The sequence below is a fragment of the Hevea brasiliensis genome, chromosome 2, assembly GCF_030052815.1.
Source record: "Hevea brasiliensis isolate MT/VB/25A 57/8 chromosome 2, ASM3005281v1, whole genome shotgun sequence".
In the NCBI taxonomy this organism is placed as follows: domain Eukaryota; kingdom Viridiplantae; phylum Streptophyta; class Magnoliopsida; order Malpighiales; family Euphorbiaceae; genus Hevea; species Hevea brasiliensis.
The window spans coordinates 3,836,551-3,854,506 of NC_079494.1; the positions used below are offsets into that span (position 1 = coordinate 3,836,551).

General features: G+C 35.7%; 1 pseudogene; it reads right to left on the bottom strand.

Annotated features, from left to right (window-relative positions):
- Nucleotides 1–2,263: 2,263 nt before the first annotated feature.
- The window catches only part of LOC110638111 (uncharacterized), a 29,178-nt pseudogene continuing 13,485 nt past the window's right edge, over nt 2,264–17,956 (bottom strand).

Below are 17,956 nucleotides of genomic sequence, written 5' to 3' on the forward strand. Positions count from 1 at the left end.
ATTATGTTTTATTTCTAATTTTTAAAATATATTTTTTTCTCTAATTTCACATTATACATAAAGTAATTTATAATATAATTTAGAGAAAAATTAGAGGAAAATAATCTATCAAAGGAAAAAAATTCCATAAACATCATTTGAGAAAAAAAATGTAAAGTAAACATAATTTGAAGAAAAAAATAGTGTAGTCCAAATAAAGTAAAGAAAATTAATGAAGGAAAAGGAGTTATCAAATAATAAATAAATCAATTTAAATTAAAAATTCATTTATTTCTCTCAATTAAAAGTTGTCAAATAGGAGTGAGAAAATTATCTTATTTTTTACTTTTTTATGAAAATTGAAAAATATATTTAAAACTCATAGAAAGCCAAGTAAGAAAGAGAAAAATATCCTTGTCCTTTGCTTTTATATAGTTATATAGATGCATTTTTTGCCCTTCTTCTCTAATTAGAAATCTTAAAAAAATATTTTTTTAATGTGAAATATAATTTTATTAATTAGAGGAGAAATACAGAGGTGAGTTAAGGTGAAACCAAGCCCAACAACCAGAGCAAAAATTAAAATTCACTAAAACAACTAAGAGCTGGGCCCACTAGGAGAAAGGCTTTAAAAACCTTCTCTAGGAGAAGGTCTAGAACCCTTAACCCTAGACCACCGCAAAGCTCCACAACAGGAAAAGGAAGCACCCATTGTGCAAAACATGAGCATCAATATCACTACATGTCAAACACAAAAACACTATAGCCCTAACCATTTCCAAAAAACAAAGAAACAAATCACAACAAATACTAAGAAAAAATTGAAGAGGGCAACTCTAGTAGCCAAGCCACCATCTCCTCTATCACCTAAGAAAAAGGATGAGCTCATCTCTAGACCAAATACCTATTGTTGTGATCTCACAGAGGCCACCACTAAAAAAAAAAGGGAAACAAAGTCGAACATCACTTGGGGCACTTGATGACATTTGGGACCTTCTACCTTCAACATGTTTAATCCCCGCTGGTTGCCTTCCTCAGGAAACATATCAAGCCAACCTTTTTACTCTGGCCATGGTTAACATTAAATGCGCAAACCACAGATCTCTACAAAAGTCCTTCACCAAATAAACTAAGATCTGATAGTCAAGCCAAAATGGGTATACGCACCTTTACTCAGGGTGAAGAAGGATTGCCCATACTAGATTAGGGGAAGGGAGGGCCCTCTCTTACCTGAGGGGGTGGGTGGAGGAAGGAAGGCCATCGAAAGGAAAGAAACTTGATTGAACTGAGAGACGACTAAACAAGAGGTTTAGAGAAAAATCCATATGAAAGAACACATAATCATCTTAAACTAATATTTGTGTATCTTTTTTCTTTACCTGAGATAGATTACCTTCTATATTTTATAAGTAATGGATTATTCTACCTCCATAGCTATTTCTTGTCTATTTACGTTTTTGAGGCAAATACACAATCATACAAGAAGGCTACTTGAACTTGAATTGTTTCTAAAGGATTCATAAAGCAGTTGGTTCTTATGAGTATAATTATTAGGAAGCTCATATTAGAGGAAATTAAGGCTTTAAGGGCTCATATTAGAGGAAGCTCCCAACCCCCCCACCCCTCTTCCCCTCCTCTTCAATGTGTTTAATGGCCTTTCAAACTCCAATTTGGAGATGCACTTGTGGCTTGAGTTCCATTTAGCAACTTGATGCGAGAGTTGTGGCTGGCTAGCTTTTCTCATGTATTGGGCTTTTGGTGGGTTTAACAAGTTTTGGACCCGTAGCTTTCTAATATTATTTCTGTGCAATGAAATTTATCTATTGTTTGACCCAAAAAAAAGAAAAAAAAATGTTTACATACCTTGACACTTTTAACAATTTTATCAATTTTTAAAATTGTTTCAATTAGGGGTCATAACTTTATTTTTATCACAATTATAAACTCCATCATTCTTTTGATCAAATTATTATTAAAATAATGATTAAATTTTAATTTCAGTTGCATGTCCTAGTTTGGTCTAGTAACTAAAGGCATATCATTTATTTAACAGGTGTTATGTTTGAGCCCCACACCCCAATCCCCTGTAAAAAAAAATTAATTTTAGTTCATTGTACATGACATTTCACTAAAGAAATTATGATCTCAGAATACATATGCTATCATAACTTAAGCCAAGCATAGTTTAAATATATTGAAATTAAATAAGCAAGATTCTTGAGGTTTAGTTACTAAACATAAAGGTTTTTACATAATCCAAAAAGTATGTATAAGAATGTTTCTCTCACAAAAGAGACATCAGGGAGGAATAAGTTGCAGTGCTTGAAAGCATTAGAAAGATCGCCTCTCCCCCTGTAGCTATCAGCGATCTTGCATTTCCTTCTTCCTCTATACTCTTATTTGCTTAAACCAATGTCCCAGACGAAGACCACGAGATAACATTATTATAGTTATTATTGTTATTGTCAAATAGCACCTCCATAACTATACTCATCATTGTGCCTCCAATAAGCATTTCTTTGGTTGCCCATCTTTGAATTTTTCTCCAACACAATTTTAGCTCTTTTTTCCTCCAAAATAACCTTTCTTATTCCTTCACATATTTGCCTCAAACACTAACATCTTTTTCACTTTTTTTCATCTCTGCAATAAGAGCTACTGTGTTTGAAATCTTTATTACAGCTAGGCAACCTCCTATGAGAAACTTTGAGTAACCATTATAAGCCATTATTTTTATATAGTGTGGGTGTTTTTCTTGACTATTTGTGAATCTTATAACGTCTGAACATTGTCTAGTCATGTACATATATCTTTCTTCTCCTCCCATGATCACTCTATTGTTGGTGCTAACAAAGCATCTGCTCACCTTGTTCCTAGGTCTCCCTTGAAATATCTAGCGAGTTAAAGATGGGTGGCCAAGGTAATAAGAACAATTGCTTGGAGATGAGATCCAAACCTCACCTTCAATCTCATCCATAACTGGTTCATGTGTGTCTTCATTTACAACTATAATGTCCATGTCCTCTTCATCTTGTTTACATTGAGAAGTGGGCCTTACAATAGGTAAGAGCTTATTGTGAGATGGAAAACTACGAAAGTTGTTATTGCTTTTCCACGCTGTTGAAACAAAGGTACATTTCTCTACTAAGCCATAAGATGGGGAAATGCATGATGGGTTAAGCCTAAAAGGCTTAAACACATCAATGAACTCTTCAATTGATAAATTGCAATTTGGCATGTTAATCACGATTAAGTTTTTTATACTCCATAGAGTTATAGGTCAAGTTCCCTTTTCAACCTCACCGCGCTTGATAATAAGTGGCAATCTGAAGGTGGAACTAGAGTGCAAGTAGCTTTGAACTATGAGATCAGCCCCAGCCATAACCTAAGCCTGGTAACAAATGCTGCAGATGAAGTTATGTAACACCCCTACTTACATAGCCTAGTATATTTTATTATTCCGATGACCGGTGTCTGTTCAGATAATTAAGGGGATTAGAATCACACTTAAAACAATTAGATAAGCCCTGAATACAAATAATTAGTAATTGTCAATTGGTTAAGTATAAATAAGAAAAATAGAACATAAGAAGTTAAATGAGCCAAGAGTCACAGCGATGGGTGACCTTCTCGGGAAGGATTGCGAAGTCGATTTAAACTCAAATTTCGAACCGTAAAATGTGACGCCGCAGTCCTTAGGATTATTGCGAACACAGTGGGAAAGAGAAAATCATGAAAAAGAATTGTTAAGCCAGTCAAATAATTAGGTCAGGGATCCGGAAGAAATATTAAATTATTTGCAAACCAGGTCGAATCGGCGAGGGGTAATTTTATCAATTGACCCTTAGAGCTGACTCCTGACCTAACTGTGAAATAAAATTTGAGAAATGAAAATTTTGAAATATAGAATTAAATTAAAGTAGTATGGAAAAACAAGAGAAAAAGAAAAGAAAAGAAAATAAATTAATGACCTCATCAAGATGACATCATGCATGACTTCATATTTAATTTTAATTTAATTACTTAATTTGACTAAGTCAAATTAAGAGATAAATACACAAAAAGAAAAGAAAAAATTGGTCATCTTCCATTTTTTACTTTCTCGTCCATTTCTCTCTCTCTCTCTCCCAAAGCTCTCTCACCCTTAAAACTCCATTAAAGCTCATTTTGAGTTTGATTAAACTCTAAATCTCACCATAAAAACTTAAATTTCTATCATTAAACCTTGTATTCAAACCTTGATAAAGAGCTTGACAACAAAAAGAAAAAGAAAGGAGGAAGTTTTGAAGAGGTGAAAAATTCCAAGGTTAGTTTGATTTCTCTTTTTGTATCTTTATATTTATACTTAGACAACTTGATTGAGTGGTGATTTTTTGAAAAATGAAACAAAATGATATGTTAAAGGACTATATAAATTTTGGCCAGCAGTATGTAGGGTTGAGAATGAATGAATTTGATGCATTTGAATGGTTGTTTAAGTTGAATTATATGTGTAGACAATGGATAGATGTTTAGAATGCATTAGGTTTGAATTTTATGAAAATTAGGGTTTGGACCTAGGGTTTTGAAAGCCAAAAATTGGAGAATTGGTCAAATGGTGTGTTTGACCTAGTTTGAGGTGAAAAATGGTCATTTGTGACCAATTGTTGTATGTTGGAAGTGTTAGAACCAATTGGAAATTTGGACTGGTTATGGACAGTATGCAGGCAGCATGACCAAGGTCCCTTTCAGGGACCAAAACTGAAATTTTACCAACCCAATTGGTGTGAGGCCAATTGGGAATGAAACTAGACACAAAATGACACATTTTTCATTTAGAAATCATGCCCAAAAAGTGACAAAACCTAGTGAACAAATTGACCAAATCCGGACTTAGGCAATCTGACCTGTACAAAAATGACCAAATGAACAGTGCATTTGGCCATAACTTGGGCTAGGCAGGTCTAAATGACCTAAAATTTTACCAGTAGAAATATGAGATATAGAACTAAAACTTTCATAAAGAACACAAACCTAAATTATGCCCTTAACTAAGTCGTCTGGCCACCTAAAATTGGTGACCTAAAACTGCTAGAACCAGTTTGGTGCCTAGAAATCTGGATTAAGTCTAATCCGGCAGCCATGATTCAAATGGCTATAACTTGAGCTAAAAAACTCCAATTGGAGTGATTCAAAAAGAAGAATAAAGTTAAGACAATAAGGAACAATTTCTATGAAGAAAACTTAGCCAAATTCTAATAGAAAAATGATCAATAGAACAGTGCAACATAAAACACCAAAACTGAAAATTTACAAATTTACCTAAAAGACTTAAAATTTGAGTAAACAACCAAAACCAATAAATTTAGTAACCAAAATGTGGTATGTAGGTGAAATTGGAATTCCCATACCTTTTAAGTATAAGAAAGTCAATATTTTGACTTAAATAGTATCGTAAATAGTAACTTCGAAACAAAAATTTCCGAAAACGTTAGTTTAAGCATATTTGGGCTATAATTAAGTATTTATGAATTAATTATTAGATTTATTATGAGATAAGATACTGAAACACTATAAATTTTATGTTTCAGCTGAAAAAGACCCGAAAGGTCTAAGAGACTGAGTCAAGGCCTAAAGACGACTCATGTCAGGTTTGTGCACAATAAACCTTATTTGAGCATTTTGTCATTGAAAAATTGATTTAGTATGATTTATGAAAATTTGATGTTAATCATGAATTGTGTTGCCACCTTGCGAATGAAACTATGACTTTGAAAATTTATCGGATTTCTCATTAATTATTTGAATAAAATGTTTGAAATAGATTTTTGATTCACACTTAGCATGACAGTACCTTATTATTTCTCCTCCATTTATGGGGTGAGATCGATTATTTTTCCTCCCTCTCTGATTTACCAGTTGAGGTTGTAGATCGGATGAGTACTCATTAGCTAGCTAGCCACCTCCCTTATTGATTTCGATTAGTGGGGTTGTAGATCGCTTTGTCATAGTGTACAACACGACATTGATCAGAAATTTTGTGTCATGGCTTAAATTGTGTATGAATTGGCAACACTATGTTTATTAAATGGTTTGACCAAAATTGTGCTATAATGAGTTTTGATCATTTGTGAAATATTTAAATAGTGATTTATCAATGAATGTTTTATGTACTGCATTTCAAATCTTTATTGTGCACGACTGAGTATTTTTATATTCAGCGATAGCTTATTTTGCTGTCGCAGATAGGAGCAAGGAAAAAGTAGCAGAGTGAGCTGCTGAACTGGAAAAGCCTTCGCTGATTTTGTACGGGTATTATTTTATACCTAGAGTAATTTAGTTTGATGTAAATAAATATTGTTCATATGTATTAATGTAAAGTTGAGTAGTTGTATTTATAAATTGTAATAATATTATTTTTGGATTTTATATCTGTAAATTAAACTTGTGAATGTAAATTAGCTTTATTGAATGTAATGTTGAAGGGATTATTTTGAAATGTTTTGATCTGAGAATTTTGAGTTGAATTGAGATTATTTGGAGGTTGGGAGTTGTGAAAATTTATTGGAAGTGTTTTTTTCAGATATTTGAAGAACTGTTTTATCAAAAAACAGACGGCACTCTACCGAAATTTTTATAAAATTTGCAGAAAAATATAATGGGAAAAAAAATTTTAAGTAGTTTTAAAACTTCAAATAAATGATTTTAATTCCTACCAAAATGCTTACCACTTTCAAAATATAAGAAAATGGTTTTAAAATCCCTTGTAGTATACTTAATGAGTTATCGGTAGGTGAAGTTCGGTAGTTCATTAGGTATTCTACGGGATCATGTCATGCCTTACAGAGGGGTGAGGTGTGACATGTTTTAGTGGTATTAGTGTAACACCCCTATTTGCATAGCCTGGTATATTTCACTATTCCGGTAACCGGAGTCGGTCCGGACAATTAAAGGGATTAGAACCATACTTAAGACAACTAGATAAACCATAAATACAAATAATTAGTAATGTCCAATTAGTTAAGTATAAACAAGAAAAACAGAACATAAGAAGTTAAAGGAGCCGAGAGTCACAGCGATGGGTGACCTTCTCGGAACGACTGCGAAGCCGTTTTAAACTCAAATTTCGAACCGTAAAATGTGACGCTGCTGTCCTTAGGACCATTACGAACACAATGGAAAAGAGAAATCACAAAAAAGAACTGTTAAGCCAGTCAAATAATTAGGTCAGAGAGCCGGAAGAAATATTGAATTATTTACAAATCGGGATGAACCGGCGAGGGGCAATTTGGCCAATCGACCCTAAGGGCTGACTCCTGACCTAACTGTCAAATAAAATAGGAGAAAAGAAAATTTCGGAATTGAAAATTAAATTAAAGAACTAATAGAAAAAAAAAAGAAGAAAATGGAAAAGTCAAAAGGTGATGACATCATGCATGACCTCATGCATGATGCCATAAAGAATAAAATTAATTTAATTACTTATTTAGATTTTTGGGTCTTCCATAAGGATAAAAAAAAAACAAAAGGAAAGAAAAAAAAAAAGTAAAAAGTCCTTCTTCTTCTTCTTGTGGACGTCTCCCATCTCTCTCTCTCCCTCACCATTGCAAACCTCCATTAAAGCTTGCTTCAAGCATTGAAACCACTATTAGACCTCAAATCCTTCCATACTTGTGTCACAAAAACTTGTTCTAGTCACTTGGGAAGGAGCTTGACAACAAAAAGAAAAAGAAAGGAAGAAGTTTTGAAGAAAAAGAAATTCTACATAAAAGGTTAGTAATCAAATTTGATAATTTGAGTTTGATTCTTACATTTCTAACTTATTGAGCTTGTAAATAAACTTAAAATGGAAAGAAAATTTATTGAGGAATTATATAGAATTTTGGACAGCTAGGGTTTGGTTGGACAAAGTATAAATTTGTTTGAGCTAATCATGTTACGAAGCTTAATTGAGTTAAGGGAGCATGTTTATAAGTGTTTAATTAGCTAAATGCAATAAATGACATGAATTAGGGTTTTGAACATTAGGGTTTAGGGACCAAAAATGTGAAGAAGTGCTAAATGATGTCTTTGACATAGTTTAAGGAAAGAAATGGCCATTTGTGACCTAATTAAGTGTGTTAGAAGTGTTTGAATCAAAGCCAAATTCAGATTGGGTATGCACCATGACCAAAAGTCAACTTTGAGAGACCAAAAATGGAATTTTACAAGTCCAATTGGTATGGGACCAATTGAGGATAAAAATAGGCACTAAATGACACAATTTTCATTTAGGAAGCATGCCCAAAAAGTGACTAAAACCTAGGGAACAAATTGATTAAAGTTGAAAAATTACAGGCTACCCTGCACAAACTGACCAAATGAATAGTGTTTGTTCATTTAGTCATAACTCAAGCTAGGCAGATTAAAATGACCTGAAATTTTACCAGGGGTTAGATGAGATATAGACCTAAAACTTTCATGAAGAACACCAATCCAAATTATGCCATTAACCCAGTCAAATTACTAAGCAAAATTGGATCACTGAATCTGTAGACTGCAGATTTATCATATAAACAGTAAAGTTTCAATGGCTATAACTCTCTCTTAAAAACTCCGATTTAGGTGATTCTTGAACTGATGGAAACCTAAGGCATAGTAGAATATTTCATATGAAGAAAATTAGACCAAATTATGGACCTAACTTGATCAAATTACTGAACGAATTTGGAATCAATAATCAGCCAGAACAAAATTCTACAGTATGAACAGTAAACGTAATTTGCATATAACTTGAGCTACAAAACTCCAATTGGAGTGATTCAAAAAGGAAAATAAACTTAAGACAATAAGGAACATTTTCTATGAAGGAAGTTTTGCCAAATTCCAATAGTAAAATGACCAATGGAATGGTGCAACCTAGACACCAAAAACTGAAAATTGACAATTTTGCCTAAAAGACTTAAGTGTTGAGAAAATGACAAAAACTAACAAGTTTAGTAACCAAAATGTGGTATGTGGGTGAAGTTAGAATTTCCATACCTATTAAGCCTTAGAAAGTAAAAAATTTGACTTGAATAGTATAGTGAATAGTAACCCGAAACACAAAAATTTCAAGAACGTCGAGTTTAGCACATTAGAGCTAGGTAAAAGTGAAGTTAAATTTATTTTTGGATTTATGCTAAGTTATGATACTGAAATACTGTGAAACTATGTGTTTCAGCTGAAAAAGACTTGGAAGCTCTAAGAGACTAAGTCAAGGCCTAGAGGCGACTCACATCAGGTCTGTGCACAGTAATTTTTATTTAAATATATGATTCCTGAAAATTTGATTTTTTTTTATTTAATTATGAATTGTGTTGCCATTTATGATTGTGAATATGACTTTGAAAATTGATCAGATTTCTCATAAATTATTTGAATAAATTGTTTTGAATTGATTTTGTGTTCACACTTAGCATGACAGTATCACATTATTCCTCCTCCATTTATGGGATTGAGATCGTTCATTTTCCTCCCTCTCTGGCTTACCAGTTGAGGTCGAGATCGGATGAGTACTCATTAGCTAGCTAGCCACCTCCCTTATTGATTTCAATTAGTGGGGTTATAGATTGCTTTGTCGTGGTGTACAACACGGCATTGATCGGAAAATTTTGTGTCATGGCTTAAGTTGTGTATGATTTGGCAACACTGTGTTTATTGAACTATTTGACTAAATTGTGTTATTATGAATTTTAGTAACCTGTGAAATGTAATTGAGAAATATTTAAATTGTGACTTGATAATGAATGATTTATGTATTATATTTTAAATTTTTATTGTGCACCACTGAGTATTTTTATACTCAGCGATAGCTTATTTTGCTGTCGTAGATTAGAGCAAAGAGAAAACAGCAGAATGAGCTGCGGGATTGACAAGAATTCTTGATCATTTTTGTACGGGTATTGTTTTATACCCTTGTAATTATTTTGATGTAAATACTGTAATGTCATAAGTATCAATGTAAAGTGAGCAGTTGTATAATAAATTATAATAATATTATTTTTGGATTTTATATCTATAAATTTAATTTGTGCATACTATGTTGATGGAATTATTTGAAATGGTTTGTTTTCAAAATTTTGAGTTGACTTGAAATTATTTGGTGGTTGGGAGTTGTGTAAAATTATTGGAAGTGTTTTTCACAGGTATTTGAAGAACTGCTTTCTCAAAATATAAACAGAACTCTGTCAAAATTTTTGTAACACCCCTGATTTTTTATATATTATTATTGGGCTTCGTGTAGGTATCCTCAATTCGCGGAAATTCGACAGTTGTCCGGATCTGTGAATTTCCGGCCAGACAGAACGGTCATCGAAAAGGTATCTGAATTGGATCGAGATTTTGGCTACCCCACCATTGTCAGGCATCCCGAGCGCGTTCCCGAAGTCGGAATCGGCAAAGGTAAACCCGAACCTTGCTTTTTCGTAATTTTCTAGTGCTTAAATAGGATTGAAAATCCATAAAATATTCGTGGTAGCTTAGAAAATTACGATTCTTTTTGCAATAGCTTAGTAATATTTCTAAGGACAGCGGGGCAGAGTTTTATAATTTTTAGAGCTTATTTGAGCAGTTTTTGCAAAAATGATCAATTATAAGGACTAAATTGAAATTTTACATATTGTGATGAATGATTGATTTGATGGGCCCAGGAGGGGCTGTGTGATGTGATTGAGTTGTGGATATATGGATTGTGGATATAGAAGTGTGTTTTGAGCCCTTTTGCAGGTTGGGTAGGTCCTAGGTATAGGGGAGACTCTGCCGGATTTTCGGCACGACTTAGGACGTATTGGGTCTTTTCTTGATTTGTATTGAGTCATTTGTATTAAATAATTGTAATATAATTGTCAGGTGAGCCGGGACAGCCTTCTTCCTTCGCCCAGCCGCCACAGTGATTGCCGTCAAGTCTGTGAGTAAAATATTAATTTTAATTGTAATTTCGATATTATTATATGTCAGCATGCCCATGCATCACTTATATGCATATAATTATGTAGTTAAACTCTAGGCACGATTTATGTTGCATTGATAATCATAAAGTGCCATGAATGTTGTTGCGGTAATTTGGAGCGGTGTCGTGCGTTGGCGTGCGTGTGATGTGGTGTGGACTATAGATAGGGCCGGGTAGTCACGGCTTGAGTTCTTCTGGGACCCGATCCTTCGAGGGGTAGTCACGGCTTGAGTTCTTATTTGGGACCCTCGATTTGGTTATTAAGTGGAAGTCCAGTGAGTTCTTCTTGGCACCAAAGTTGGATTTAAGAGAGTCAGTATGGGATCGGCTCCCATATATTATGATTGATGTTACGAGTGCGTGAGTGCTCCATTTTACTTTTTTGATGTTATGATGGGAAAATGTTGTTGATGTTGAATTTCACTCTACAGGGTGCATTAGTTCTAGATAGTTATAGAGATTATGGTTAAAATTGATATTTTACTCTCTGAGTCGAACGCTCACTCCTGTTCAAAAATTTTACAGCCACAGGATGATATTTTATTCTGGGTTAACTTGCTTTTCTACTTCGCAGGTTGTTTATCAATATTTGTGTAATTTTATTTACTCCTAGAATTTCCGCATGTGTTAGAAGTATTTATTGATTATGGTCTGTAATATTATTATCATGTTGGACATGTAAACGTATAATGATATGCATGTTTGATGGATTGGATGAGGGAGCTGAGCTCCCATTTATTATTATGAGGATATGAGTATGTGGAGGGTGAGTGAGCTCCCAATTGAGTATTTATTGTGTTTACAGTCGGGTGAGTGAAAACTCCCGTTGGAAAGTCCATTTTATGGCCGGACTCTGTCCGCTTGTTTTCTTGATCTGGGCCCAAATGGGCCTTAGAGTTGGGTTAATGAGCAGTTAGGCTTACTACGGGCCTCGGGGCTTTAGGCTGGCCAGTCCTAGTCTTGGTCCGGCATATAGGTTGGGTCGTGACAAATGTGGTATCGAGCTTAGGCTCAGATTCATAGGAAAAATTATCTAAGTGTTGGGAAGAGTCTACTAGGAGTCACATGCGGAGTATAGGATTCTGTTCGTCTTTTCCTATAATTCTTTGTTTCTAGATTCTACGTTATACCTCTGAAATATAAGATTACCTCGCTTAGTGTCTTGATTTTCGTGGAGTACATGAAATGTGAAATAGAGTTAGTAGACATGTGAGATCTATCATGAGGATACGTACTCCAAGAAATGTTATATATTTGTCAGTATGGGTTTAAATGGTGTGCCCATTTCGTGTAAGACACGAGTACATAAAAGTGAGTCTTAAAAGTACAGTTGACCGAGATAAGGATGACGATACCACTCGCGGTCATCGGTAGATGACCCAATCGTAATAAGTTTGTGATAATAGAAGATTCGGGAGAGATAAGAAATTAGGAGACCTAGTGCACGGGACGTATCGTAGTAACTATACAATGTTCTCGATGTCCGCTCATGTAGCTGCAGATTCTGATGCACATGAGATTATTGTGTAGAGCTGCGTGCATCCCGTGGTGCTCCATAATGAGGGTGTTTGAGATGGCTTCGTTTTGGTACGCTTATGCGCAGCGTAGTTCTATATTTGCAGAGTAGTTGGTAAATCCTGGATAAGAGTCAAGAGTTAGAATAAAGAAAGCTCACAGTTGGGTGATAACTATAGTCAGAGACTCAGTTACCCCATCATGACCTAGACATACATCAAGAGTTGCTATCGGACTGCAGGTTTGGACTAGTTGCAAAGTAAAGGTGACACTTATAGAGTGAGAATAGTATACCTTGTGTGTATCAGTATGGAATAAAGTACAACTCTACTACCTAGAGAAGGTCGAAACTATGAATTGATGATTTATAGAGCTATGATATGATAAAAGAGTCATTAACTTGACATGGTTCTGGCAAGGTGGTAGATGTAGTACCTTTGTTGCAGCAAGTTAGGATATAGTCCTATCTTTTCAGAATGGATCGAAGGTTATTACTGATAATGATGACTTATGGAATAGTGTCCCAGATGGGACTGTAGAGTGTGGTAGATAGTAGTTGGCTCGGGTATCCTGGAGAGGATACAAGTTCCATTATAGGAATCATATATAATCAGATCACGATGGATGTAAATCCTTTGAATTGGATGACGGGTTTGAGTGCCCGAAATCTTAAGTTTTGGAATTGAGTAAACATGGAAAATAATAATAATAATAATAAAAATAATAATAAATAAAATTACTGTAGAATCGGTTCTAGGTAGTAAGGGTATTATGTAAGCTAAAGGATAAGAATAGAGATCATACAATAAAAGTATGATCAGTAATTTCTTTGAGTTCCTTTCTAATTTCAAATTATTCAAAACAATAGTATAATCTAATTATAATAGTGTTAAGAGTAATAAATTAGCGAAGATAAATCACAGAAGGCCAATGGATAAAGAAAGTGCAGAATGAAAGTTTGGGCAATTGATTGCAGATGCAATATAATCTAAATGCTAGTGGAAGTACTAGCTAGAGTGGTCAAAGGACCAAATCTGAGTAGCACAGACATATGATAACGCGATAGAGACTCTGAAAGATATAGTTAGCAAGTACATCTATTATGTTAGGAAGAAGAATGGAACCAGGGATAGAATAGTCAAGTTCTATTTTGGGTAAGACAAAGGAAATAAATGAAAGGACAACCTAAAGAGCGCATAATAAAAGGAACAAAGTTAAGATATAAGTGTTATTCTTGGCAAGGAGAGTGACAAGGATGGAAAACCCAAAATGGGACCACATTAGTGAGAAAAGTGATGGAGGTATGGAATACAATAATAATGAGTAAATATTAGAAGGTGTGCGATGGTATTGCGGACTACCTAAATAGGTAGAGAAAGAGAAGTTAATAAGCAGTAAGTTGAATAAAAGTCAGTCTAAGGGATCAAATAGGTATGATGAGAGGAAAAGAATGATAGATAATGACACATAGGTTTTAGGTTAGACTTTTGAGATAGTGAGAAGGTAGTTAGAGGTTCGTTATGAATGTCAGGCAAACATTTTTAGTGTGATCAACAGAATCACTTTGTAGTGAAGCAATAACGACAGGACAATAGTAGGGGTAGAACGAAAAGTGACAAGTCTGGATGGTTATAAATCACTAGAAAGTTCAAGGATCAAATTAATGACCCTAGATAAGGGTGGAATTAGTGTTGGAAGAATTTATTAGTGAGAGAAATCTTTCAGGAATCAACAAAAGTTAAGGGCACAATAAAAACGATGATAGATATGAATCATAGGTCGAGTATAAGTAAAGTTAATAAATTATAAAATATTATGTCAAGAAGGAAAATGGTACGGTAAAGGGTTCATGCAGATGATACCTTATAGGTAGAGCATAATTGTGCTAGGAGATGATGAAATTTGGAGAGAAAGACCAAGAAACTTAGGTGAAACGTTATAATATGACAATCGGGTGTAGTTGAATATAAGAGGATATTTTCTTTCTTTTCAAGTTTAGCTTGTGCTTTTGGTTCTAGAAGGTTATATAAGGAACAAAACTGAGTCAAGGAGACCTAGTTATTGAGAGTTTAGTAGGCACAAATTCATACATAATTTCCTGATATGAGAATGACAGGAAGTGCATACCTAGTATTAAGTATGAAAGGACGAACAGAGTAATGACAGGAGTTAAATTGAGTTAGCTACTAAGGCTTGCAACTGTTTTAAACTATGAGCTGGAGGAAGTACTATTTATGGTTGAGATTCAATAGATGAAATTGTTGCTGATGGGTAATTTGAGGTTGAAGTTTAGAAAGCTATGGGCAGTATATATGATTATATTAAGGAGAATGAACACGTGAAGTATCTTGTTTGGAATTAAGGCATGACACATATTTCCTACAGCCGTGTTAGTTCAGATGGAACTTATAGTTTATGGGGCTCATATTCATCCAGGATAAGCAATTTCCTACTAAGGCTGATAGGGAATGATAATGTTCTGATAGTTAAGTTGGAAAAAAGGGGATACAAGAAAAAAAAAAAAATTTCTATGGGTAATTATAAGTGTTACATAAGGTGAAGAATGTGCTGGTAGGAGTAAATCATAGGGTTAGAATTCTTGAAGTAATGAAACTAGTATTCAAGATAAGACTAAGAAATAAAAAGAAAGTTAAAGTTGATGATGGGATAGACATCTTTGAAGGAAAAGGTGTAAGGATGAGATAGGACTAAAATTAAGGAATAAGTACAACAGGTTGAAATGATACCAACAATACCAAAAATAGGAAAAGGGAAGTGGATAAGATGCAAAGGACAGGAAGAGAGCTCGATAGAGTCAGTTATAATGATGAGGATAAGGAGTGTCTAACCACTGCCCCTGTGTTAACACTACCTATGAGCGGTGAAGGATACACTGTGTACTGTGACGCCTCCAGAGTTGGCCTAGGGTGTGTTTTGATGCGGAATGGAAAAGTAGTGGCTTATGCTTCAAAGCACCAAGAGGCATGAGCAGAACTATCCCACCCATGATTTGGAAATGGCGTTTGTAGTCTTTGCACTAAAAATCTAGAGACACTACCTGTATGGTGAAGTGTGCGAGATATACACCGACCATAAGAGTTTGAAGTACATCTTCCAACAGAGGGATTTAAACTTGAGACAGAGGAGATGGATGGAGCTTCTGGAAGACTATGATTGCCCCATCCAGTACCACCCTGGGAAGGCCAATGTAGTAGCAGATGCTTTAAGCAGAAAATCTTCCGCGATGCGCGCACATTTCAGCAGAGAAGAGACCGTTGATTCAGAGGTACATGAGTTGATGGATCAAGGTTTAATCCTAGATCTTTCAGATGAGGGTATTGTTGGCTCACTTTTCAAAGGAGGCCAGACTTGAGGGACAGAGTTAGAGTTTCCCAGCACAGAGACCAACAATTGATGAAGATTATAGAAAGAGTACAACAAGGTGAAGGTGGTGAGTTCGGATTTGCCAATGATGGCGCCCTAGTGCAAGGTTCTAGGATATGTGTGCCCGATGTGGACAACCTCAGGAATGAAATCATGCGAGAGGCACACTACACACTGTACAGTGTCCACCCAGGTTCCACCAAGATGTACCATGATGTGAAAGATAGCTATTGGTGGAATGGCATGAAGAGAGACATAGCAGACTTTGTGTCCAAGTGCTTGACTTGTCAGAAGGTGAAGTTTGAACACTAGAGACCGTCAGGGAAGCTGCAAGAGCTCCCTATCCCAGAATGGAAGTGGGAAATGATCACTATGGATTTTGTGACTGGGTTGCCTCGTACCACGCGAGGATATGATTCGATATGGGTAATTGTAGACCGCTTGACCAAATCAGCTCACTTCTTACTCAGAAGACTACATACTCTGTGGCACAGTATGCCCGGCTCTACATTCGAGAAATAGTCAGATTGCATGGAGTTCCGGCTTCCATAATATCTGACAGAGGGCCCCAGTTCACTTCTCGATTTTGGAGAAAGTTGCAGGAGGCACTTGGCACACAGTTGAACTTTAGTACGGCTTTCCACCCTCAGACAGACGGACAGTCCGAAAGGACAATCCAAACACTGGAAGACATGCTTCGCATGAGTGTTTTGGATTTTGGAGGTCAATGGGATGATCAGCTAGCTTTGGTGGAGTTTGCCTACAACAACAGTTATCACTCCAGCATAGGAATGGCACCCTATGAGGCACTATATGGAAGAAAGTGTAGGTCTCCTCTGTGTTGGACAGAAATGGGGGAAGCGAAGGTGCATGATGTAAACCTAGTGCAGTACACTTCAGAGATAGTTCCTTTAATCAGGGAACGATCAAAACTTTCGAGGCGTAAGAGTTATGCACCCAGACGGAGGGATGTGGAGTTTGCAAGGCGACTATGTATTCTGAAGGTTTCTCCAATGGAGGAGTCATGAGATTTGGAAAGAAGGGCAAGTTGGCACCTCGGTATATTGGACCTTTTGAGGTTACTGATAGAGTTGGAGCAGTTGCCTACCGGTTGGAGCTACCACCCAACCTCTCTCACGTTTATCCCGTGTTTCACATCTCCATGCTCAGGAAATACATTCCCGATCCTTCTCATGTACTGCAGCCGGATGTGATAGAGCTAAAAGAGAACTTGACATTTGAGGAGCAGCCTGTAGCCATAGTGGACTACCAAGTGAGACAGCTGAGATCAAAATAGATCCCTATGGTTAAGGTTTTGTGGAGGAGTCAGTCAGTGAAAGAGTGCACCTGGGAGTTAGAACGGGACATGTGTAGCAAGTACCCTTATCTGTTCAATGTATAATCATGTGCTTTATTCTGCCTTGTGTAAAATTCGAGGACGAATTTTCTGTAAGGGGGAAAGAATGTAACACCCCTGATTTTTTATATATTATTATTGGGCTTCGTGTAGGTATCCTCAATTCGCGGAAATTCGACAGTTGTCCTGGATGCGTGAATTTCCGCCGAAGCACTAGCTACCGGAAAAGTCTCTGAATTGGATCGAGATTTTGGCTACCCCACCATTGTCAGGCATCCCGAGCGCGTTCCCGAAGTCGGAATCGGCAAAGGTAAACTCGAACCTTGCTTTTTCGTAATTTTCTAGTGCTTAAATAGGATTGAAAATCCATAAAATATTCGTGGTAGCTTTGAAAATTACGATTCTTTTTGCAATAGCTTAGTAATATTTCTAAGGACCGCGGGGCAGAGTTTTATAATTTTTAGAGCTTATTTGAGCAGTTTTTGCAAAAATGATCAATTATAAGGACTAAATTGAAATTTTACATATTGTGATGAATGATTGATTTGATGGGCCCAGGAGGGGCTGTGTGATGTGATTGAGTTGTGGATATATGGATTGTGGATATAGAAGTGTGTTTTGAGCCCTTTTGCAGGTTGGGTAGGTCCTAGGTATAGGGGAGACTCTGCCGGATTTTCGGCACGACTTAGGACGTATTGGGTCTTTTCTTGATTTGTATTGAGTCATTTGTATTAAATAATTGTAATATAATTGTCAGGTGAGCCGGGACAGCC